Raw genomic sequence first — 24,889 nt, 5'->3', positions numbered from 1 at the left:
TTCATGGACATATACACACTCATTGTCACAATTTTTCTCTGTGATTTATCATAACATTTTGTGTATATTTCCGTGTGCTATACAGTATAATCTCATTTATCTATTCTACAATTTTGAAATCCCAGTCTATCCCTTCCCACCCTCTACCCCCCTGGTAACCACAAGTCTGTATTCTCTGTCCATGAGTCTATTTCTGTCCTGTATTTATGCTTTGTTTTTGTTTGTTTGTTTGCTTTTGTTTTTTAGATTCCACATATGAGAGATCTCATATGGTATTTTTCTTTCTCTTTCTGGCTTACTTAACTTAGAATGACATTCTCCAGGAGCATCCATGTTGCTGCAAATGACATTATGTTGTCGGTTTTTATGGCTGAGTAGTATTCCATTGTATAAATATACCACATCTTTATCCAGTCACCTGTTGATGGACATTAGGCTGTTTCCATGTTTTGGCAATTGTAAATAGTGCTGCTATGAACATTGTAGTGCAGGTGTCATCCTGAAGTAGATTTCCGTCTGGATTCAAGCCCAAGAGTGGGATTCCTGTGTCATATGGTAAGCCTATTCCTAGTCTTTTGAGGAATCTGCACACTGTTTTCCATAGTGGCTGCACCAAACTGCATTCCCACCAGCAGTGTAGGAGGGTTCCCCTTTCTCCACAGTCTCTCCAGCATTTGTCATTTTTGGATTTTTGAATGACAGCCATTCTGACTGGTGTGAGGTGATACCTCATTGTAGTTTTGATTTGCATTTCTCTGATGATTAGTGATATTGAACATTTTTTCATGTGCTTTTTGATCATTTGAGTGTCTTCCTTGGAGAATTGCTTGTTTAGGTCTTCTGCCCATTTTTGGATTGGGTTGTTTATTTTTCTCTTATTAAGTCGTATGAGCTGCTTATAAATTTTGGAGATCAAGCCTTTGTCGGTTTCTCTTGCAAAAATTTTCTCCCATTCCTTAGGTTTTCTTCTTGTTTTATTTCTGGTTTCCTTTGCTCTGCAGAAGCTTGTAAGTTTCATTAGGTCCCATTTGTTTATTCTTGCTTTTATTTCTTCTAGGAGAAAATTTTTGAAATGTATGTCAGATAATGTTTTGCCTATGTTTTCCTCTAGAAGGTTCTTGCCCTTCTTATTTCAGGGAATGGCACTATAATTTAGACACTGCCAAAGCCAGAAAGCTGGCCGGCATCTTTGACCTCTTCCTGCCCTTCCATCACACCTGTGGCCAATCCGTCCACCTGCTGAAATGTTTTCTTCTCTCTCCTCCTGGCAGGGCCTCAGCAGGCCTTCACATGAACCTGCCAATAGTCCTCCCTGACACTATCTTGTCTCTTTCTAGATCACTTTGCATGTCTCCTCTACCTTGGAGGCACACAGAGTCCTTTGTGATGTGCACCTGTGATCTCTCCACCTGGTTGCCTCATCTGCCTCCCACACCCTGTGCTCGCTTGTAGACTATTAGCAGTTCCTGGAAGGGACCTGGCTTTGTTTGGCCTCCCTCCTTTGCATGCACAGCTCCCCAGGGAGTAATGGCCTTAACATTATACGTTCACCTGATCACTTCTAGGGCATCTCAGATCTCACCACTGTGGTTCCCTCCTCTGGGAGAGCCTTGGCTACAATTCCGGCTCTCTGCCCCGAGCACCCTCTGCTGACTGTTATCCAAGCCCTCTTTACACGCCTTCTCAGCCATCACTTCATGATGAGTCCTGTGCACCTAGGAGCTCCCGGAAGCAGGGATTGTGTCTTTTTCCTCTTTATTCTCAGAGCATTGTAGAGACTCAGGTATAACGGTGGAGGGCACAGTGGTTATTCTGCAATTTCTCTAGAGTTGGGGCCTAGGGGTAACAGTCTGTTGGGAAGAAGGGCTTAGGGGATTTACCCTGAAGCCACATTTTCAATTAACATTTCATGTTGTTTCTGTCTACTATTTAAACTTACGAGTCTTAAAACACAATGACGATTTCTAAAAATTACTTTACCGATGATTGAGAAAAATGGCAGTTTTCCATATTTAAGAATATTATTTTAAGTTTGTGTGACTGGGGTCGTGGAAAATAGAAATGCAAGGGCTAATAAAGCATTCTCATCCCCTTCCCCACCCTCAGGTCCTTTGGACAGAAGAGACAGAGGGATGTGAGGAGAAGGCTTGGAGGGTACACCGTGCAGTGCTTTTAAATTGTGACAGTTACTTGTGCTTTTTTTACTTTTTTTTAATGGAGGTAATGGGGCTTGAACCCAGGACCTTGTACATGCTTAGCACGTGCTCTGTCACTGAGTTATACCCAAACTTCCCCCCGATATTTGTGTTTTTAGAGGTCATAATGTGCTGGTAGCAGGTACTTTAGCATCAGACACAGTCACCTGCCTCTGACCATCACGTTAATACCTTTCCCTTGAGCTAGAGAGCTAGTCTGTTTCCAAAAGTTCAATAAATTATCTGCATATTCTTTTTTCTTAAAAAAGGTATTAACTCATTTTTTTCTTTAGTATTGCCTATAAAAAAATGTATTTTATTAACCATTTACCAAAGTGTTAAGTGTAATAAATATTTAGTACAGATTTCTGAAGCATCAGTCATCACTGAAGATCCACATTCTGCTGTTCTGTCTCTCTGTTAGTAACCTTACTTTTGGAGTTCTGGAAGCGGCGCCAGGCAGAACTTGAGTACAAATGGGACACGGTTGAGCAGGAAGAACAAGTCCGGCCAGAATAGGAGGCGCGGTGTCCCCATGTGGATATAGATGAGATTACCCAGGAAAAGCGGGCGCTGTTTAGATGCACTTGAGTCTGTTTACTTCTGGACTTGTCAGCCTTGGCTGCATGTTGGAATCACCAGGGGACCTTAAAAAATGTTGGTGCCTGGATTCCATCACTGCAAACTCTGATGGTACTTAGTGGCCTCCGGTGCATTCTGGCATAGGGAAATTTTTAAAGCTCCTCTGGTTATTCTATTGTGCAGCCAAGTTGAAGGAGCACTGCCTGGAATGGTGGACACAGAAGAGAAGTGAGGTCCTTCCTTCATATTAACTGTAAAAAGGGGGAAAAGAAAAAGACTGGTAAAACTGTATATGAAAAGAGGCATTGATTTGTACCCTTTCATAACACCAATAAAAAATGCAAAATATAAATTAGCTGCAATGACATAGATGTAGAAGGAAAGACAAATTGGTTTTTATAGTTGACTCCCATTTTTTTACATGCGCCTTCATTATTGAGGCCTCCTTTTCATCGTAGACTAGGTGCCCCTTTGTCTTGAACTAAGTCCCGGTCACTGCTCCCCCTTCCTATTGGGATGTGCAAAAACAAGCATGGCTCTCATCCTAAAGTCAGAGAAAGGGTAGAGGAAGCAGGGAAACATATGTTGAGGTGCCATCAGTGTTTGAGCAGTGTTTGACCTAGTCATTTTACATAATTGGAAATGTAAATTTATTGCTGCCACTCCTGCTGCAAAATTAAAAAAATAAAACTGTATATCTTTGTATCAACATTCCAGAGCTATGAAAAGATGATTTTTGAGTCATTTGTATTATTGCTTCTTTCCATCAGCTGAGATAATTTAGAGCTGATGGTGCTTGCAGTCAGCAGCAGCAGGAGAGTAGGTTGTGAGCATGAATAACTCTTGGGGAAAAAATGCTTTTACTAGGAGTATCTGAAAATGTCTCCAAATATAGATTTAATAAATTGAATCACAGATCTACAGAATGTTGGCACTGAAAAGATATGGAGGGAGCAAGTCAAACTCCTCTTTTTATAAATGGAAAAAAATGAGGTTCAGCTACCAATAGAAAGTGACATTTGTCTTTTACAATGTAATAAGCTTCTAATAATCCCCATTATGAATAGTTCCCATTGTTTACAACTGACGATGGGGGTAAAAGCATATGTTGGTGAAAGACTGTACATTCAGAGATGAAAGCTGAATCTTAGACAAAATTAGATGTTCATAATGCTTTTGAGTCCTGAAAAACAAAAACTTATCATATTGGCAGCATACAAAAAATACTGAAGAAAAGTTTTTTGGTCATTTAAACTGCCAAGTTTAAATTTAAATTTGCAAGCTAATAAGTTTAAATTTTCATTGGAACATGCTTGTTGAAAAATTGAAGATGAAGACTCATTTAACTTTATCGTTCTTCCTTATTTAAAAATTGCCTTATTATTTTTTTTTTAGTTTCTTATTTGAAGTATTTTACTTTACTTGTGAAAGCATGCTCCATTGTTTAGAGAGGCCAGCATTGTGGTAGTGAGATCTTGGGAATGAAGTTGCCTAAATTCATATTTGAACACAGCAGCTTGCTTCCTGAGTGATCTTGGACAACTTAACTTCTCTGTGCCATAGTTTCCTATAAAATAAGAATAAGAGTGTTGTTTCTTCATGACAGTGGTAAGGACGGGTCGAAGTAATGTATAGAATCTACTTGGAAAGCTTCCTGGCACAGAGGAAGGGCCATGTACTTAGTTACAGCTATTATTATACTATATCTGGTTTTATAATCCAGTTAAATCTTGAGTCTAACTGATTTCATCTGTTAAAAAATTCTAAATATAAACTCTAAAATGGAAACTCTTAAACTTCATAGTTGTAGCTAATTAACACATAAAGCTCAACCAAGAAACACACAGTGGACACCAGTTAGCTGCAGACACCTGTGATACTTTCTGTCCTGCACAGACTCTAAGCTGTCACTAGCTTCACTTCTGAAATCAAAGGCAAGCTAAGGAATAGAGCTTTAAATCTTGGCCTCGTCAGGTGCTCAGACCATGGCAGGGAAACAGTTTACTGTTCACATGTGCATTTTCAAAAAATAGTATTTAAACGAACACTGTACATATTTTGTTGTGTGTTTGACATCGTTAACAGGAAAGAAAAGGAAAAAAAAAACAGGAAAAAACCCATGCATTTACAAACAAGGAGGCTATGTCTTAAAATTTTTTTATATTATGTTTAGGATTTAGTGACCAGTTAGGAGAAATATCATTTCATTGTTGTAATCCCTTGATTGACTAAACTTGTTTTTTTTAATTAGGAAGAAGAGCGTGTTCCATTTACCACCTGGGGAAAGTGTATACATATAACCCTTTGTGCAAGTGCTCTTTTGCTTTGTGAGAACCTGCCACAGACTTTTAAAATCTAATGTGAAATGCTGAGAAAACTGAAAGTCAAGCTGGGAACTATGTAGTCTCATAGAGAAAACTTTTTCCAGAGAACATCTGAGCCAATGCAGGGCGCCGCTCTGGAGGTTCCACAGTCTCTTCTGCTCACAGTGCTTCCCCCAATTCTTTTCACCTCATTTGTTCAAATCAGATCAGTGGTTTAGGATTCTCCAGGGTCTGATTAAGAGACCAGATGGAGGCATTAAGATTTCTAAAATTTTCCAAGTGTAACAACCAAGGTAAAATGTCTAAGAATAGCCTAACAAAAGGATAGTAGGAACTATCAAAAAATAAAAGTAAAAACTACTGAAAGATATAAAAGTGCTTTAATCACATGATTCTAGATTAAAAGATCATATCTCCAAAATATCAGAAGTTATAAAATTGATTTGGGTTTATTGTGAATAAAATCATATTAGTAATATAATAATTAATAAGATAATGAGAGTTTTACTAGTTCAAGAATAGCCAGATTAGAAAATAGGGCAGGAAGTCCAGATATGGGCTCTGATATCAATAATAATTTAATATAAGAGATGGAAGGCATTACAAATCAGGGAGATAAATAAAGGTTATTCAGTGAATGGAACACTTGTTAGCTACTTGGGGGGAAAAGAAAAGATTGAAATCATACAGTGAACCATATATTGTGATAAATTCCAGAAACATTTAAAAAGTAACACAATTAGAAAAAAAAACTAGAAATAAATATGGATGAGTATACAACCTCTAGATGAACAGTAAGTTTCAGAGGAAAGTATACAAAGATTTCCATGCATCAGAGCATCCTAATTTTAAACAAAACACCAGAGGTTGTTATTTGTTTACAAATCCGACAAGGGGCTATTTCCTTCAATACATAGAGAGTTCAGAACACTTCAAAGGTAATATCAAAATATCTCAGAAGCGTAGAAGGCAGAGAAGATGAACACACATTCACAAAAGAAAAAATTGATGGCACACTTCAATGGTAATTCACTCAGTGCACATCAAAATGAAATAGTTTTCCACCTCTCAAGTGACACAGCTCTGTTTATGGGGATGAAATGCCAGTGATCACCAATCCCATGCCTAGGTTACTGGATAATTTTTGTGAAGTATGGTTGATTTACAATGCTGTGTTAATTTCTGGTGTACTCCTCAAGCCTTCTTAGAAAGCAGTCTGGCAGTTGATATCGAGTCAAAAATATTCATATGTTTTAATCCACTAATTCAGCTTTGAAAATCTTTTAATCAGGAATTATTTCAAAATGGCAGGGAAAAGTCAGTATGGATGCAAGTCACAGACATACTTTTATATGTGTGTATATATATATATATATATATAAAATCTCAGCCAAAATATTCTTCCAACTCTTCACAAAGTAGAATAGTATGCAGTCATGAAAAAGTGTGTCCATGAAAATATTTTATGACATGTCAAAGTGTTATGCTTATGATAGATTGGAGAATTAAATTAATATATAAAATGATTTGTAATATACAAACAATGCACTGTTCTGAAGGAATTATGTCTATAGGTCAAAGCATTATTCTTATATTATTTTTTATTCATTTTCAGAGTTGGAGTCTTTTGATTCTAGGTGACAAAATCAATCTCCAATGTGTTTAAATGACAACCAAAAAATGGGGATGCATGGGATTTATTGGTTCCTGTAAATGAAAACCTCCAGTCTGAGGTCTGGCTTCAGTCAAGGAGAGATACTCTAGCCCAGATGATGTCAAGGGCTGCTTTTGTCCTGTCTTCATTCTGTGTCCAAAGATGTCTCAGCATGATGCTTCTAGGCATGCAGCATCCCAGATCATCCATCCAAACCAAGACAGGTCTCTTTTGGCAGCTTCCTCTCTTGATAGAGGAAGCTTATGTTTCACATGGGCATCAGCATGTATCTCCTCACATAATAGTGGCTCTTCCTGAGTTATTTGTCAATTCTCCAATCATGTGCGAGGCCAATAGAATGAGGGGTATTATTTGTCTTAAACCAACTGAGATCTACTTCTGGTGCTTCAGAAAGAGTCAATCGAGGTTAAATCACAGGACTAAAAACAAAAGGGAGGTTATTTATCCTAAAGCAAGTTCTGGGTCCTCTTCTAAGATTGGGGACAGATCCAGGACAGCAGTTCTGTCCACTACTGAGTACTTTCAAATTTTCTTTAATGAGCAAATGTTAAATTTATGATCAGAAAAGATGATAAGTAAGAAGAAACTTGAGGAAGGAGAATGGAAAGCTTTCCTGTTTCTTAAGAAATAGTGAACCCATTAAGTGCTTGGAAGAAAAATGGAAATGTGTGAAGTTTGTAAAAGTTCTGAAATGAATTAGAATTGATTTTACAGACCATGTAGGAGACAGTGATATACAGTTAGTGTGACTTTGGGCTGTTTGAGTATTTCAGTACTTTCACTTAATAGTTGCTTCATTTGGGGCAAATTGCAACATCTCCACGTGGCTCTATTTCCACATCTGTAAAAGAGATATAATATTACCTTCCCCACAGGGTGATTGTGAGGATTTTTAAAAATAGATGTGTGCTGAAGCAATAGTAAGCATTTAAGCATTCTTAAATATTATGTTTACTTAATACATAATTAAAAAATTATTATGCAGACTTTAAAAAAATGCTTACTATTTAAATGGCCTATATGTGCTGTACAAGAGAGGAAGGCTTAATATACCTTCTATAATAGATTTTTCTCAGCCTTAACTAATTTTCACATTTAATCACACACACACCAAAGAGTTATTCCTTTCACAAGCATGAAGACTTAACTGTGAAGAAAAGGATGATGAAAGAGAGTAGAGGAGAAAATAAAATGCTTTCTCTACAAACTGACGGCTTAAAAACTAAGAAAAACACCTTTTTAAGACTTTGGTCACCATATTCATAGCTTATACTTAGGTAGAGTTTTTCACATGCCTGTGGTTAATGTTCCAATTGTTTTCACAATTAGTAAATAATTGACTCATCACAATAGTCCTATAAATTGCTATTATTATCCCCCCATTATATGGGTGAGGAGATTGAAGCCCCTAGAGGTTAAGAACTTTGCACAAGGCCGGACAGCTAGCATCGGAGCTGGGATCCAGATGCAGGAGTGTGGCTCCAGGAGGGGCTTGTAAACACTCCCTCTGCTCTCCCCTGCAGGTGCAAGCCAGCCGCCCGCTGTTACTGTAAATAACATGATGTGGTTCACTTACTCCTGAAATTCACATTCTTTGTAGCTTTCTCTCTGGGGCAGCAAGCAGGAGCAGCCAGGGACACTGAGTACATGCTTCTGGACTATGACCAAGAACGTAGATGGAAGGAAAACTGTTTAAAAATGGGATCTTTAATGTGCATTTTTCAGTGGCCAGAAAAAATCCTGCCTAGTGAGGAACTGAAACCCTATTAGCCACGTGCAAATTATGCTTCAGACACCCCCGCTGCCCTTGGGGCCACACAGTCAGAACTACAGTGGATCAGGGACATGAATCTTGTGCAAATGCAGGGAGTAGGAATACCTGCCATTTTAAGATCTCAAGGAGTATGAAAAGCATGTGAAGCTTTCATCAGCAGAGACCTGCTGTCACTTCCACTCTTTCCCTCAGGGCATGTCCACAGCTTCACTGGTTCTATTCAGAATGAAGACGACAGCTAGCACCTGCTGACCCCTGAATCAGTGATAGGTTCTCCCTTGAAAGGAAGCATATCCCCTTCATGGGTTACAACTAGTTCATAACCTAAGTAATTCTACAGATGTAGAAGGGATACTTTCATTGGTTCTGCTATCACAGACTTCCCTCCAAAAGAACATGCCACCAGTTACCCCATTTTCACCCATTAAAATATACTTAACAGGCTTCCTTCTTTAGTGCAGTTTTAAGTTTACAGAAAAATTCACAGAAAGTGGAGTTCCCATATATTCCCTATGCCCTGCACACAGCTGCTCCTGCTGCCAGCGTGTTACATTAGTGGATGCACTCATTCTTTTTGACATCTTCCATTCCTCCTCCACTAAAATTTAACATGCCTGATATTCACGTCTCTTATGGCATTTACGTGCGATTTATATCACTTCTCACATTTATGTGAAGTTTACAACACATGCATGTTTTCTGTTTAAGCTGGGTTGGGGGCAAGTTTTCTGTGTAAAAATACGATCATTTGTGAGTCTCATGCTGCTGGGTTTTTGGGTTGTCAGGTCCTGTTGACCATTGCTTCAGTTATTTGGATAATTGTCTACGGACTTTCAGTGTTCATTGTAATTTCTGCAAAACTTCCCAAGAACCTGAATGGAACAGACCCAATCCAAAAGTACCTGACTGTGCAGGTGGGCCATGCCCCACTGCTTCCCTCATCAGTTTTATCATCATGGTGACCCTGAACGCCATATATGAGAAAGTGGCAATCATGATGACTGACTCTGGTAAGCTCCTCCAGCAGCTGAGATAATTTCTACACCAGTTTTAGAACCAGGTCAAAACAGAGACTATCTTTTACGCACTTCAATTGCAGTACATTATAGTCTTTAGTTAACTTCAAGTGCAAACCTATTTTCTCTAGCCTATATGAGAAGTGAATTAGCTCCATTTTTGCATTAGTAAAAGGGACAAAGGAAGCTTTAGAATGTCCAAGCTCTGTGTAAATATGTCAGTGCTTAATAATAATTTCAATTACATTAGATAATGTACCCTACTGTTGAAAGTAAATAGTCTCTGTATTGCAAATAAGTGGAAGAGGGTCGTGGCTCCAGTGGCAGATTTGCTTGTGCGTTACAGAGAGGATAAGTAATCACACTGTTATGTGTCTTCCCCCCATGCTTTTCCTGTTAGTGTAGCTCCATTCTCATCAGCTGCGGCTTCTATAATAAATGTTTCTTCTCTCTGGCTTGTATCCCACCCAGCGGCTTAGCAGCCTAAGTTAAGTGCTTCCCACACATTGCATGTGGCTGGGTGATTCTCCCAGTGGTCTGCTCAATGGTCATCTTCTGAAAATACTAAGACCAATTCAAATTCTGAACTAAGAGGATGACCCGTTTTATGTTCCGCAAATGCTTCTAGCAAGTTGCCCCGTGTTTTGTTTGTCTTCTTCAATAGTCCTACCTTACTGCCGTTCAGGGAGACAAGAGAATATTATTTAGCAGGATGTTTAGAAGTAGCTTTCTTTCAAATAACACCTGACAGAGGACAGTTCTTGCCCATTGGATACTGTTGTGCTTATAAATTTTAAGGAACGGGTGATTTTTTTTTTTTTTGCCTTGTGGGATATTGCGTTCTTAGTGGGAGAAACTCTTGCAACAATGTGTACAGTTGGACTTAACATAGTGGATATGTTAAGAAATTCAAAACAGCTGATATGAAAACAGTGTGAATTGTGTATATATATATATATATATATTTATATACATATTTATTGTGTTAACTCATGTGTCCGTGGCTTTGATTAGGGTCTCAAAGCCGTTCACAGTTTTACAGACTTACCTTTTCTTTATTCTAGCTGGAGAGCTCCCAAGGACCAGACTGACTATGAGAACAACCCAGCCATGTAGGTGTTCTTGTTCCATTTTGTCAACTACTACTCCTCGTGTTTCTACATCACATTCTTTAAGGGCAGATTTGTGACTTATCCGTGAGATCTGGTGTATTGCCTGTAACAATACAGAAATGAAGAGGTGTGAATACAGCTTTGTGTTCTGACAGTCTAACCTGTTTCAGGTTTTCTCTTAGCTGCCCAATGAGGAGTGTCTTTACTCTCTTTTCCTTAGATTTTTTTTAGGCATAAAATAATGACTTTATTTCATGTTAGAGCTATCTAAAATTTAGATGAGATTTTCTTTCTAATATTCCAGTGTGACCCAAGTGTCTGTCTCCTTGAACTGATGACACAGCTGACAATAATCATGGGAGGACAGTCCATCTGGAATAACATACAAGAGGTCTTACTTCCGTGAGTACTCAGTCATGTGATCTTGGGGTGAGAATGGCCCACCCACCCACGTCATTTTCCTGCGTGCCCATCACTAGAACAGGGGAGACTCTCTGCTTATTAAAGCTCTCCGGATAAGATGATCCAGCCAACAGTATAAACGTACCTGCTGTTTAATAATTATGTTTAAATACCTTCCTTTTTATGTTTAACATAAATCCTCAAGTGCTATAGTCTCTGCTTATTAGTACATCACTGGGGACTGACTGATCAGAGCCCATTGAGAGATGGCCCTTTTTGGGGCCATGAACTAAGTTTTCCTACAACTTCCTGCAAATTTCTCCTCCTTTTATATATGCATTTAAAATTCCATAACAGGAATTTGTTGAGTGCCTAGTATGTGCTAGTCACTGTATTAAATGTTGTACAAATATGTATGTGTGCGTGTGTGTGTGTGTACAATTTAATCACCCAAACAATCCTTATTCTTATCTTCCTTTTGTAAATGAAGATCCTGTGGCTTAAAGAGGGTAACTGATTTGCCCAAGCTCTCATTGCCAATAAGAAACCACTGTGGGACTCAGATGTAAGACCCTATCTCTCTGAATCCAGGTTCTTCTAAGAACAGAGACTCTCTTAGGGTCCTAAGGCACAGGGTTACATAATGTTTTAAGAGACACTTGTCTAAAATAATAACAACAGAGGTTTTGACTTACTGTTTTCTTCCTAAAAATGAGAAAAGCAGATGTTAGCAAAGGTCACACTGTCCCTTTGATTTTCACATAAGCACAATCCCACATCAAAGTGGACTGTCCAGTGTTATCTGCAATTTCTGCACATTTCAAGGAGCTTACTGTATTCGCTTTCTGTTGCTGTTGTAACTAGTATCCCCAAACATCATGGTAGTAGGAAGAAAAAAGAAAAAGTCTCCACTAAACAACACAAATTTAACCTTGTAGGGTTCTTGAATGCAGAAGCCTGCTGAAGTCAAAGTGTTGGCATGGCTGTTTCTGAAGGCCTCAGGGGAAAATGTATCTTTCACTTTTCTGTCTTCCTGAGGCCACCTGCGTCTCTTGGCCTGTGACCTCTTTTCTCTTTCTCAAGGTCAGCATGGTTGTGTGCCTCTGACTCTGATCCTGTGGTCAGATCTCCTGTCCTCTCTCCCCTCTTCTGCCTCCTTCTTCCTCCTTTAACGACCCTGGTGATTACACTGGGCCCACATCTATAATCCAGCTGGTCTCTCTTAGAGTTGACTGGTTAGCAACCTTAACCACATCTGCAACCATAGGCCCCTTTGCCAGGGAATCTGACCTCTTCCTATGTTCTGGGGATAAGGACATAGACATAATGGCGGGGAACATTTTTCTGCCTACCACACTAACCTTTTTAAGATAATTTCTGGCTTTGAGTTTCTGTTTTCATGAAACTGTTGATCTCTCTTCTGTCTTGCCTTCCACACCAGCATTCTGCTCCTGGCCAACCTAACTGCAGAGCTCGCCCCTCTCTGTGGTGTCCCCCAAAACCACTTACACAAGCAGGTCTTATTGTTGTTTGTAGCATGGGGGAGAAACTCAAACAACTTGAATTTTGAAATAAAAAGCTCCATCATTTTAAAATCTTCCATGCCACTATAAAAAAATTTATTTTTTTAACTTTGTTTTCTAATTTTTAAACTATTTTAAACTTTGTAACTTTTTTAAACTTTACTTTTTTTCTTATCATCCTTCATTGTAGGCTCCAGAAACCTGGTATTCTGCCCACCACAACCAAGTTTCTTTTCATTGTTTCTCCTCCCTTCCCTAACCTTCCTTCTCTCTCCCTTATTACCAAGTTTCTGTCCATTCTCTTTATAGGGCAGTTAAATTATTTTTTCTTTGTTTCTTTCCTTCTGTTTTTGCCGAGTGAACATCTTTGGGTGTCAGTGTGTCCTTCCCAGTTTCTTCACATGGGCTCCATCTTTCAGCTTCAGTATGGAATACTGGGGTCTGTCTCGAAACAAAGGCATTTCCCTTGTCCCCCAGCTCACCACGCCCTTCAAAAAAAAGATTCTGATCTTCACTGTGAAATGAATCTTTTTTTCCCTGCTGTGCAGTAGACAACCCTTAACCTGAGCTCACAGTCAGGTATTTCCAGAGGAGTAAAAGTAGGTCATGTGCAAATAATACTACTTTTCTCTGTGAAAAGTAATAGATCAGATAGAGGAAATACTTAACTCAGATTACTCAAAAGAATTTCCTGAAGGAAATAAGTAAATTATTTAATACTAAATTTTGTTGAATCTGGTAATCCGTGAGCTATTTTTACCAATCAAGAAGGATATATTTCCAAAACTGTTACTTAGCAGTTTATGTGAAATGAAACTTGCTCACATGAACTAGTTTAAAATAAAGGATGCATTATAGTATCTGTGGTCTGTTTATACCTTCGCTTAAGTAAGCACATTGTTCTAGGTTCCAGTGAGCTGAACTTTACCTCCATGTATTTCTACTAGGGGCTAAAATATTTAGAGAATATATTTTGAATTATGTTTCCCTTTTTTGAAAACCAGGAATTCTGAATTGTAGCCAAGTTCGAGGGTGGCTTGTTTTTTCCTCACTGCCTCTTCTCTTTGTATAAGTGCAGTTTCCTTCTTAATTTTTCATATAAAATCCTAACATACTAAAGATCTATCAATTACTGTTGCTGCACCAAAACTATACCCATCCTCAAAAATACATAGGAAGGGAAAAGAAAACTTATCAAAATTAGCGACAATTTTCATGCTATTTAAATATGTCTAAAGGAACATAATGAAATGAATTTCACTCTATCTCACCTGCCTCCATCCCCCCAATACCATGTAGGGTTCTTGAGTAGGATTCTGGGAGCAAATAAAGAAGGACAGTGATGCCGTGATCCAGGCTCCCTCTGGGGTCTCCCCAGCACTTGGATCGGCACCTGGTATAACGTAGGTCTCAGTCCGAGCCAGCTGAGTGAGTGACTGACTCACAGGCATCGAATGCGTAACATCAGTGAATTAACAGCATTCTTTGTAGGACTCAGAGGATAAGCTGTGTGCCCTGTGGCCTTCCCAGCCTCACATACCATTTTGATGTCGGGGTCATTTCTGGGAATGTTATTCTGTACTGGACAAAAGGCTAGTACAATTCCAGGGTTAAGCAAATTTCCTAGGGAAATTTTATGATAAAATATTAAGAAAAATAGTTAAATGCCCAAAATGACATAGCATTGTCCTTTGGTGTTTAGATAATGTATGGCTGTAATTTTCTTACTTTATATGTTTTCTACATTTTCCACTGTGCGTATGTACTACTATATAATAAGAAAATCAAATGATTAAAAGAGAAAATCTCTCTTCTCCAGATATGATTTGGTTAGAGGATGAGTCAGATACATATAATAAGAGAATCTTAAATACATGTGTCCATAATTCACTCTTTAAATTCAGGAACAGGAAACTCAGGAATGAAATAGATTAAGAGAATCAAAAATACTTGTATTCAAGATTAGCAAGTAGGAGTGTCCTCAACAGAAATGGTGATAATCTATAATTCAGGGATTAAATGTGATAATAAAGGTACAAAGACAACATGAAGTAGAAAATGCCACGTGGCAAGCACAGAGTAAAGGGCAATTTACTATGATTATGCCAATATGTGTGGTCAATTCCCAAGCAAATGATTGTGTAACCCCTGCTAGAGGGAGAAAGCTTCCAGCCTTGGCTGGAGAGGGCGGAGTATCCAGTGTCTGTATTTTTTAAAATGTCTACAGGTGCTTCTCATGTGCAAATTGATATCCCTGCATGAGAACCATAACCCAACAGAAAACCCAAAAGACGGAGGACAATGATGGGTGGACGACAGCCCAAGCTTTTCTGCCACTGATGAGTGGTTCCACTCAGGAAGACTGAGCAAGAGGCTCAGAGTCTTAGCTAAGGAAAAGCAAGTCGGGACTTCTAATATGACCTAATGCCACCGACGTGGGAGGGCAGTTCAGCACAAGAAGGGAGTGCCAGATGAGTTAACATGGAAGTTTCATTCTGGATCCAAACCGTGATGGATTTGGGTCCCGGAGGGTAAAAGCCCTTCTTCCCTGGGGCATGGACCGGATTCCACAAGTGGCTGAGACAGGAAGTATGAGCCAGAGAAAAATTCCCCCAGGAGAATCCCGAGTTTGCTTACCAGGGAGGGTGATGGATGAGCGCGGTCCCAGCACCACCCGCACCGCAGGGCTCCGAGGGGCTGTGGAGCTGCGCGCCCCCGGCCGGACCTCAGACCTGCCTGCAGCGCTCTGGGCTGCGGCCTGGGGAGCGGCTTCAGCAGCAGGCTGGCCCCGTCATTCTCGTAGGTGCTGCAGTGACCCCCACCCCTGTGGCCACGGTGATCCCAAGCCAAGGGTCTAAGTGACTTCAACCTTATTTACAGGTGACCACAGCCGGTTAGCCTGTGCTGCTCAAAAGGAAGACCCCACATGGGGTTTTGCTGTGTCAGGGGGTTGCTAATACCTGGCCTGCTTTGAATCGTTTCATCATGATAGCATCCTGGACGGTGGAAGTTTCATCTCTCAATTTTATTTCAACTTTTTTTGTTGAAAGTATAATTAGATTACAATACTGTTAATTCTTGGTGTACAGCATAGTGATTCATATATATATATATATTCCTTGTTATATACTTTTCCACTATAGGCTATTAAAAGTTATTGAGTGTAGTTCCCTGTGCTATACAGTAGGATCTTGTTGTTTGAAACAAAAATTACTAAACAAAGTAACAAATTAAGCAGACTAAACCTAGCCATATATATGACACAGTTGAGTTTATCTCAGGATTTTAAATGTGGTTTTGATCTCCAGGATCGCTTTATCAAATTATCATATGTAAAGTGCCTGTGAAACACTTCTCAGAAAAATGTTTTAAAATCATAAGATTTAGAGAATAAAGAAGGAAGATAATTATACTGAAAAGCAGATATCAAAATATAGAAATGGGCATTTGTGATACAGTAATATCTGAAATATTGGAAGAACGTGTTGAATAAGAGGATCCAGTGGTGGGTCTACTAACCGCAACATTCTGCCATAGCAGTGAGTGTAAATCATCTTCTGAGATCTGCAACAATTGCATTTTGAATGTAAATAAAGTTAAATAACAAATAAGCCATGAAGTGCGGATTCAGATTCAGGGGTATCTCGAGTCCATATCCCCAGCACTTCCCAGAGCTCCCTGCTCTTCCCCTAATGTCATTGAAAGAAGTGGGGAAAGTTTGTGAAGCGAAGGGCATGTTCCATTGCAAAGAAATCTCGTAGCAAACCTGGGAGCATGGCCAGTGAAAGGTTAATGCTGAGATTAGAGGCCGTGGGAAACCAAGCAGAGGCAGCTCTTTACAAGTCACATCAAATGCTCTGTGTGTGTCTACGTGTGTATGCATACAGACGTGTGGGCATGTATGATGTATACACCTGCCTTTCATGTGAAGCCACCTCACTGTCCAAATTTGAAATCCATCCAAACGTGCAGTCCAGTCAGTCGAAGCTCAGCCAGACGCTATGTTGTCTGTTGTTGCTCTGTCTCTTCTGCTGAACTCCACGAGTAAACCACGTGCCAGCTGTTGCTTTCAGGGACAAGAGCTCTGTAGGTCACAGGTCCATGCCTTGTTTCACTGCCAAATCTGATTTCCTTTCAGGACAAATTACCATTTGAAAAAGGGGGAAGCATTCAGTTGACCCACAAGCCTCTAAGTGAGGAAAAAAATATCCTTAGAGATAGCTCTATGGGACAGCATCCAGAAGGGGGCAGAGCACTGGGCTGCGAGTCGAGGCTGTGTTTCTTTCAAGCTCTGCACTGAATTTGAGGTGGCATGTCACTTCTTTGGCCCTTGATTTGTTCAGCTTAAATTAGGGTTTTGGACCTGTTCTATCCAACGTTAGAGTATCACTTTTTTGCTCGGTGACCCTCCATGGCTCCGCAATTCCTTCAAAGGGAAAGATGCCCACATCCTCACGGCAGCCTCTAAGGCTCTACCCCCAAAACCACCACTTATTTCCTATTCACTGTGGCCCACACCAGTCTCCATGATGTCTGTCCTGCGTGAGTGTCCTCCAGGCCTGTGATCACTGTTCCCTCTGCCCCTCCGCTGCCCACCCCTTTGCTTCTGTCTTTGCCTTATTCAAAGGTCACTGCCCCATCCCCACTCCTCCCTAGCACACATTCCTCACCCTCCTTTATTTTCCTCCACAGCACTTATCACCAGCTCAAAGTCCCTGTATTACTTTATTTTACTTATTTTCTCTGACGATTTTCAGACTGGAAAGGCCATGGTGGATAATAGCAGAGAAATGGGGGTAAAAATGTCAAATGAGGGAAGGCATCTTCTAAAATCTAAAATGCCCACCTGAAAAGGAGGTAGGAGATAAAGTAGTAGTAGTCGTTACAATTTTGGTAAACCCAAGGTGCGTAGTCAGGACTAGTTTTCACAATATTTGAGGGTAGGGAGGCAGCAATGAAAAGAAATTTATCCTGAAAACAAGAAATTAAATTCTTGGGAAGATGATGTGTTCAGCTTGAGATGTCAGTAATACTTTTATGACCTTGGTCTGATAATATCCTGCCTTATAATTTGATCTGTTTGACAGCTGGGTCATGAATCTAATGGTGCCACAGTTTCGGGAGCAGAACAGACCACTCCACGATGGGAACTGGACAACCATCTGTATCCCATGGACAAACAGGGGTTATTTTATGAATACCCTGAAATGAGTAAGTCATCAGTGGAGATTTCTGTGCTGTCGGTTATACTAGAATATGCTTTGGGTCTCAGAAGCATCGGTTACCGAGCCAAACAATGTCCTAGCATACCGAAACGGAACCCACTTTTCTCCATTAGATGCAGTTATGCAGTCAGGCTTTCAAATAGGGTGCCTGTGTGTATCTTTGTCAATATTTATGTTGTACAAAGCTGAAGATTGACTGCCAAAGAATGAAATGGGATACTCATTCAGGTACATCTCCACCATTGATTCTCAGATCCTTCTGGTCATGTCGTCTAAGGATGAACTCAGAACCATTACTAGATGTGACTCAGCTCAGGATGTAGCCCGTGTGGCACAGCTGTTGGCTGATATCCTTCTAAACAGAGTCATGTGAGCCAGCCAGCCTGTGCAGAAAGCCCGCAAAAGCATCCTGCCTCATTGCAGCAAGGTTCACAGGGTCACCCCTTCCACAACTCACACCTGCCTTTGATATTGTTCCTATTTCTTCTGGCCGATGTTTTCTGCCTGATTCCTTGAGTGACCTCATGGCACATCACTGGCTTGATTTCAGGATGAATTTGCTGATCTGGAGTATCGGTAGAACACAGACCCCTCCTTCTCCAATGTCTTTGTCCATTTCTGTACATTTGCTTGGGCTCTGTTTCTCTTTGGTTGAACTTGGTTTTGAGCTCTCAGTTGCCTTTAAATTGTTGCATCTCAAAATAGATTTCCATAGGAAACTTTATCTTTACTATTATGCATGGCGCACTTTTATCTACTAGAAGGCTGATGATGTGCACGTTTTGTATCTGAGCCCTTTCAGCTCACCATTGCCTTGAAGTAGTTTTTTTTTTTTTTTTTAGCTTAGGAGACAGGAAAGGATTTTTGTCAATAGGCTTTGCATTTAAGCATGCAGGTTCATGTCTGCAAAGTCACCCCTTTGTGCTTCCTGTTTATAAGTCTACAGATAGAGGGAGTTTTCTTTTTCCTAATTTACATTCTATATATAAAATAACTGCTTTTAAAAATATACATTTTACATAGAAACGCATCTGGTTCCCTCGGTGAATGAAAGGTCATCTTGTGGCATCTTCAGTCAGCTATGCTTTGTGGCCTGGTGTCTGATTTGAGTTTCATCTTTGCTTTTGTTGTGTTTAGTGACCAGGTTCCATTAAGGGTGCAGCTGCTGTCCCTGGTTTAGAAATTATGTTCATTTATTCTTCTTATTTTCAAAAGGACTTTAAGCCAATGACCTGTTATTCCAAAATGAGTCATAATTGTAAATATGTGTTATTGGGGCTATTACCAGCATTAATAATAACAACAACATTCTGGGGGCAGCATATCATTTGGTATTTTAATACACACAAAAAAAAGCCTTGGAAAAAAGTTATTGTTCTAATTAAGTCAAATAAAGGTCATGAAAGGAAAAATTGTACGCTTTTGGGAGAAATTGATAGGACTTTTAGAACTTTATAGTCTCATTAAAATACCAATTAAATAATTCAGCCTAACTCTACCCTACATAACAGGATGGCATAACAGCTATTCTAGAGAGATTGTTCAGATTTATTCATTTTCCTATTAACTAAATAATCCCTGATGAATTAGAAAATTCAATCCATTTCTGAGAGTAGGCAGCCTGTTATTCTGTATTCAACGCTGGAGTGAAACTTAATTTTGTGTTCTTTTCATTCACGGGAGATAGAATTTCCAAGTGTTTTTTGAATTCTTTTTGTTCCTCTAAAATAAAGTGCCTTTGGTGGTGATCCCCTGACCTCAGTTTCCTCCTCCCAGTTTTTCCCATGATCATTAATGACACCCCACCTGCCTTTTTAGTTATGCCTCTTAGCTGCTGAAGGGGAACAGCTACTGACAGATGACCCTGGAGCCCTCCACCCGTGCCTCGTTTGGCCTCTAAACCAGCCACCAACACTAGTCTCCTTCGCCTGAAGTAACTTTCTCTGCTTTTCTGCCTGGAAGGACTCTTGCCAAGCCTTGGCAGGAACCCCTCCACTTTTTAGAGATTTTCTGCTCTCCTTTCTAGGCATGAATTGCACTTGATTCCTGTCTTGATGGTGCGTGATCGTGTCCGTGTCCATTGTGCTCCCCGGATGGACTGATCCTGTCGGAGGCAGTAGTCAGGCTTTTCATATTCCCGTCCATGTCTGGTGCACCACAGCCTGGACCCAGGTTCTCATACATGTTTAAGTGACTTGAGCTTGGAGTTTCAACACACTCACATACAACTGTTAGATGAGGTGGCGGTAAAATTGTCTCCAAGGCCCCCACAAGGTTCTATATGGCATATACTTTTTTCTGGGAGAAATTTCTCTTTTTTTTGTTTTCATGAATTCCCCACTGTCCTTTGAGATTATTAGAGTAACCCTGAGTTGTTAACCACAATATCTCTCCCCCCACCAGCCAATGATCCTGCTGCCTGAGAACTCAGACATGGGACATAAGAGAAATAATCTATCAGTCTTAAAATCTGGAAGCCATAAGATACCGTTTTGTACTTAGAGCACCCACAGCACAAACACCAGTCTCTCAAGAATTTGACACTGACTTCCCAGAGGGCAGGTGCCATAAGTGAAATGCTGTGAGGGATGAAGTGAGAGCTCTTCATCTCTGGTACTGCCTTTTCAACCCTTGATGTCTTAACTTGATCTTCCCTTCATATATTATGTTCTCCATTTAATTTACTGCATTTAATATCAGTTGTACTTCAACATCTCCTTGCACCTGCCCCCTCCATTCCCTCTCTCTCCAGTGCTCTCCCACCCACGCCTCTCCTGCGCTCTCCAGGACCAGGCCTGTCTCCCCCACACCCTCACCTCTGTTCTGTCTGCCCAACACCTGCATTGACATTTCCTTAACTCTGCAGAATGAACTTTCCAAAATGGCAGCTGAGTAACTGGGGGGGATTGTAGACCTCTCATCCCTTTACTGATTCATTCATTTATCCAACCAACAAACATTGAGCACTGCTATGCCAAACACTGTATCAGCTGCTGGGGGACCAAGACAGGTAAGACTTGGTGTCTGCACTCCCCAGGCCAGGCAAGGCATGGCGAGTAGTTGATGGATTGCTAAGCAGGGGAAAACAAATTGGACTTCTTAGAGCTGGAAATATTTGAACTGAATCTTGAAAGGTGAAAGGAAGTTAGCTCTCTATTTTGTGGTAGAGGGAGTGGACACTACATGCAGAGAGGTAGAGACATATAAGAGTACATGGCATGAAGCGGCTTGGCCAGACTGAAGAACAACAAGTAGGCCTAGAACAAAGGATACATAGGTGGGAATATCAAGTGAACAAGGCCTCTGTCACGATGGGCCTTGTGTGCTTAGACTTCAATATATCCTTAAGGAAGCAGGGATATATTGGAATATTTGTAAGTAAGAGAATTGCATAATGTTTATGTTGAAGAATATCTGGTTATTCTGGCAGCAGAAAGGAAGATACTATTTTTGGGGGGAGGCCCATATTTTGGGGGGAAAGGATATTTCGGGGACCAGCCCAGGTAACCCAGACAACAAGTGGCACACGCCTTCAGTGAGGCCCTGGGCAGAAGGAGAGAGACATGGGCGGCAGCAGTGGTGACTGCTGCAGTGGGGACAGCAGGGCCAGGGTGGCCGGCCGCAGAGCTGCTCAGGTGACTTTCCAGTGACCCATCTGGAGAGCGGATCTGCAGGGGGAGTGTAAGGGGAGGAGCTGGTTTCGAGGAGATATTTCTGTGTGTGGCATTTTCAGTGCGAAGTGTCTATGGGATATCTAAGGGGTGATGTCCATTGTTAAGCTGGATTCACCAGTCAGGAGCTCAAAGGAGCTGTGGGTGAGGCCGTGGGGGCAATTCAGTCCTGCCAGGCGGAGGATTGAAGACGAGGCCCTGGGGAAAAGGGCCATGTACATGGCAAAAGGGAGAAGAGAAATCCACCAAGGGAAAGAATAGCAGAGCAGTTGAGAGAAAACTAGTTGAGGCAACACAGAAAAGGCTGTAACCTGGCTTAAGAGGGATTTGAACAATGACTAAAAGGAGCATAGTGAGAAAGGGGGGTGTGTGGGGCAAAAAAGCAAGGGCTAAATCCCACTTTTAATTGTTTAAACTGAGGAAAAGGTGGAGGAGGACTACACTTAGGTAGCCTTTAAAAAACAGATCTGTGTGTATCTGTGTGTGTGCATATGTGCACACACACCTTTCTGCCTGGGCTTTTAAAATTTATTTAAGTAAAACAAAAATTAAGGGGGGAAAATATTCCCCTGAGAGGAAAATATTTGTCCACGGCAAAAGCTACCTGGTAATCAAATAAAGAGGAGCTGAAAATGCCCACTGGTTTGAAACACTCAGCCATTGGCAGTGCAGCTCCTGTCTCATTGCCACAGTGAGGGCCGTGAGGGATGCAGTGCTCTGAGCCCTGGAGGAGTCATCAGCGCAGGCACTTCTCCAAGAAACTAAACTTTAAAGGGAAGAAGAAAGTATAGAAAGTAACAGAGAGCAATACAGGGCCGTGAGGGAGGATTGGGCGAGGGTCAGTTTTGTTTTACAGGGGGCGTTTCTGGCCTTGCTGAGTTGCTAGGCCTTTGTTCTTCTTGGTCTTTGTTCCAAAAGCTTTTTAGAAAGTTCTTCTCGCTTGAATATCTGAACAGATTAAATCATGTTGGGTTATTTCTAGTGTTTTATTTTTTAATTAAAAAATTATCTGGAATTTATTTTAATGTCAAAAGTGAGGACAATGTACCAGGCCTTCTAGTGGTTTAGCTAATTACACCAGTACCTGAATCCACTGATTTTAAGTGTCAGTTTTATAATATTACTAAAATCTCTTAAATATCCATGCCTATTCTTGAAATGTATTCTATTTCATTCATACTCTCAGCACACTATTACTATACTGTTTCCACGACAATAGATTAATACCTCCTAAAATTGATCCTATTTTATCCTTTTCCAGAATGTCCCTAATATTACAAATTCAAACATCCCTCCTCATTATTTTATTTGTATATTTGTGTATATTTCTGGAAGAAATTTAGGATCACCTTTCAGAATTTTTTCTTAAATCCATTCAGGTTTATTATGTAAATTTGCATTCAGATACTAAATTTATTTTGGAGAAAAAATGTTCTATGTCCCCCAAAATTGAGTCTGCCAACTGAAGAGGATGGTGCATTCTACTGTTCATTCAATAATCATTTTTTTCTCTTTTTTTAAGTCATTTATCAGAATCATTTTAACATTTTTCATTAATTTATTTCTGAAGAGTCTGTGCCTTTGTTGTCATTATAAATGGTAACTTTTCTGAGTTTGAACAGGGATGATTGCTAATGAAGTCTTAATTTCTAGTTTCTCTTGAATAAGAAGGGGATCAGACAGTGTGGGGCCCTCTTTCCAATATGGTGACTGTGAGCAGTGTATTTCATTAGGATGTCCACTTGCCAATTTGCCAGTGGCTGCACCCACTCCACATATTTCTGCTACTTACCTGCCCCCTGTAGGCAGATGTGTTCATGTAGGGTTAGGTGGGTTATGGAAACAGATACTGACATCACTGCTGCCACATTGCTGACCCTGTGGCATCACTAACTCTGGTTCTTTCTCTGTGACCTCCCTGAATATGACAGCTCCTTTTGGGCTGTGGACATGAGGCATCTTTACAGCACTGTCGGTTTTTCTGCAACACACCCCTGCCTCTCAGGTCAGAAGCAAATGTCAGCTCCTCCTACCCATCCACCCCATCCACGGTCTTGCCGTTCCTGGCCAGAGTGGTCCCTATCCCTTGACTGAGCAGTAACACTAAAGGGACTACAAACTTGCCTCTCATCCACAGTCTTAATTACATACCTGTGCTAGTTTACTTAAATGTCTGCCAGTTAGGGTCTAAAAGTCTTTTAGATCTCTGGCCTTATCATTTCTAACTGCTCCCCCACCCCATGGAACAGCTTAATGCAGATCTCTGCTGCCCCATCTGTAGCAATGCCCTGTAAACTACAGACAGAGAGAAAAGAACTTCTAAGCCACCACCATAACTTTGACTTCTTGTGACCACACAGACCATAGAAATATCAAGATAAAAATTCCTGAAGAAGGATATTTTGCTAAGGAAGACACTTTAATTGCATACCTTTCTGTGACTTGTAATAACTTCAAAGAATGTGCCGCATTCACCTTCCCAGACTCAAGGGAGCTTGCTCACTTGCCTGTTTTCAGTGCATTTCCTCCAACATTCTCTATGCAGAACTTTCCCAAAAGTACATTCCTTATTCCGATTTAAATTCTTATATACAACCACAGTATTCTTTTTCTTAATCCTCAATGACAAATCATCTTCCAAGATTGTATTATTTCAACACTGAGAGTGAATAATATGCTTCAAGATTCCCAAGTTTATTACCAGCAAATAACTATGGTTGGTTGAAGATTTTTAAGTATGTTATTCCTACTAAGGTTATATACATGAAAGAAACAGGTTGTAATGAGTCTTCTTCCCAGAGATTTTATATTTGCCTTTTGTTTGGATTCTTTCACTGTTGAACAATATTATTACCATGAATGTCTTTTCTCTTTGGGAATTAGGTCACCATTTGCCCCTCTCTCTTTACAGGAGTAGAGGAATTGATGTTGGCCTTCCATCCATCCACCACTCCATGTTGTGTGTCCATTCCTTCAACAGGTATTCAGTTTGGGTTCACCACCTTATCTGTGGCCTCTTTCCAGTGGCCCCTCTGTTGGCTCTTGAGAACAATATATTGCAAATCAGAGTGGGTATGTGGAAACTTGACTACCCAGTATAGACGCATGGTGCCAAAAAAAGCCCAGGACATTGCAGCGTGGCAGCCCACCATGCAAGGAACAGCAATTCTGGTTGTGGTGGACCAATGTGAGTAAAAAGGCTTCATGGGCTGAAGACTTTGAAAAGTCCAAACATGCATTGACATTGCTTCCTAAGGAATCAAGTGTTGAGTATTGTTTAATATGAGAGGGAGATGCTAACACTATCATCGCTATAAACAGCGTATTTGTTGAAACTGTAATTGTTATTATTTTAATATTTTTTATAATTATTATTTGTGACATACAAGA

The 24,889-nt window shown here is 40.4% G+C and overlaps 1 long non-coding RNA gene across 4 annotated transcripts in view; it reads left to right on the top strand.

Annotated features, from left to right (window-relative positions):
• Positions 1 to 24,680, top strand: part of LOC140693349 (uncharacterized) — a 47,812-nt gene extending 23,132 nt beyond the window's left edge. Inside the window, exons 2-5 of one of the 4 annotated variants that reach the window (XR_012069105.1) lie at positions 5,029 to 5,104; positions 10,983 to 11,080; positions 17,691 to 17,814; positions 24,411 to 24,680. This is a non-coding gene — a long non-coding RNA (uncharacterized lncRNA). Of the gene's footprint in view, positions 1 to 5,028; positions 5,105 to 10,630; positions 10,806 to 10,872; positions 11,081 to 17,690; positions 17,815 to 24,410 lie in introns of those variants that run through there. The other 3 variants (XR_012069103.1, XR_012069102.1, XR_012069104.1) reach the window with 3 other exon arrangements.
• Positions 24,681 to 24,889: the final 209 nt, after the last annotated feature.

The sequence above is a fragment of the Vicugna pacos genome, unplaced genomic scaffold (assembly GCF_048564905.1).
Source record: "Vicugna pacos unplaced genomic scaffold, VicPac4 scaffold_19, whole genome shotgun sequence".
Taxonomy (NCBI): domain Eukaryota; kingdom Metazoa; phylum Chordata; class Mammalia; order Artiodactyla; family Camelidae; genus Vicugna; species Vicugna pacos.
The sequence above is the reverse complement of the archived record's forward strand: the minus strand, read 5'-3'. Positions and strand labels throughout refer to the sequence as shown.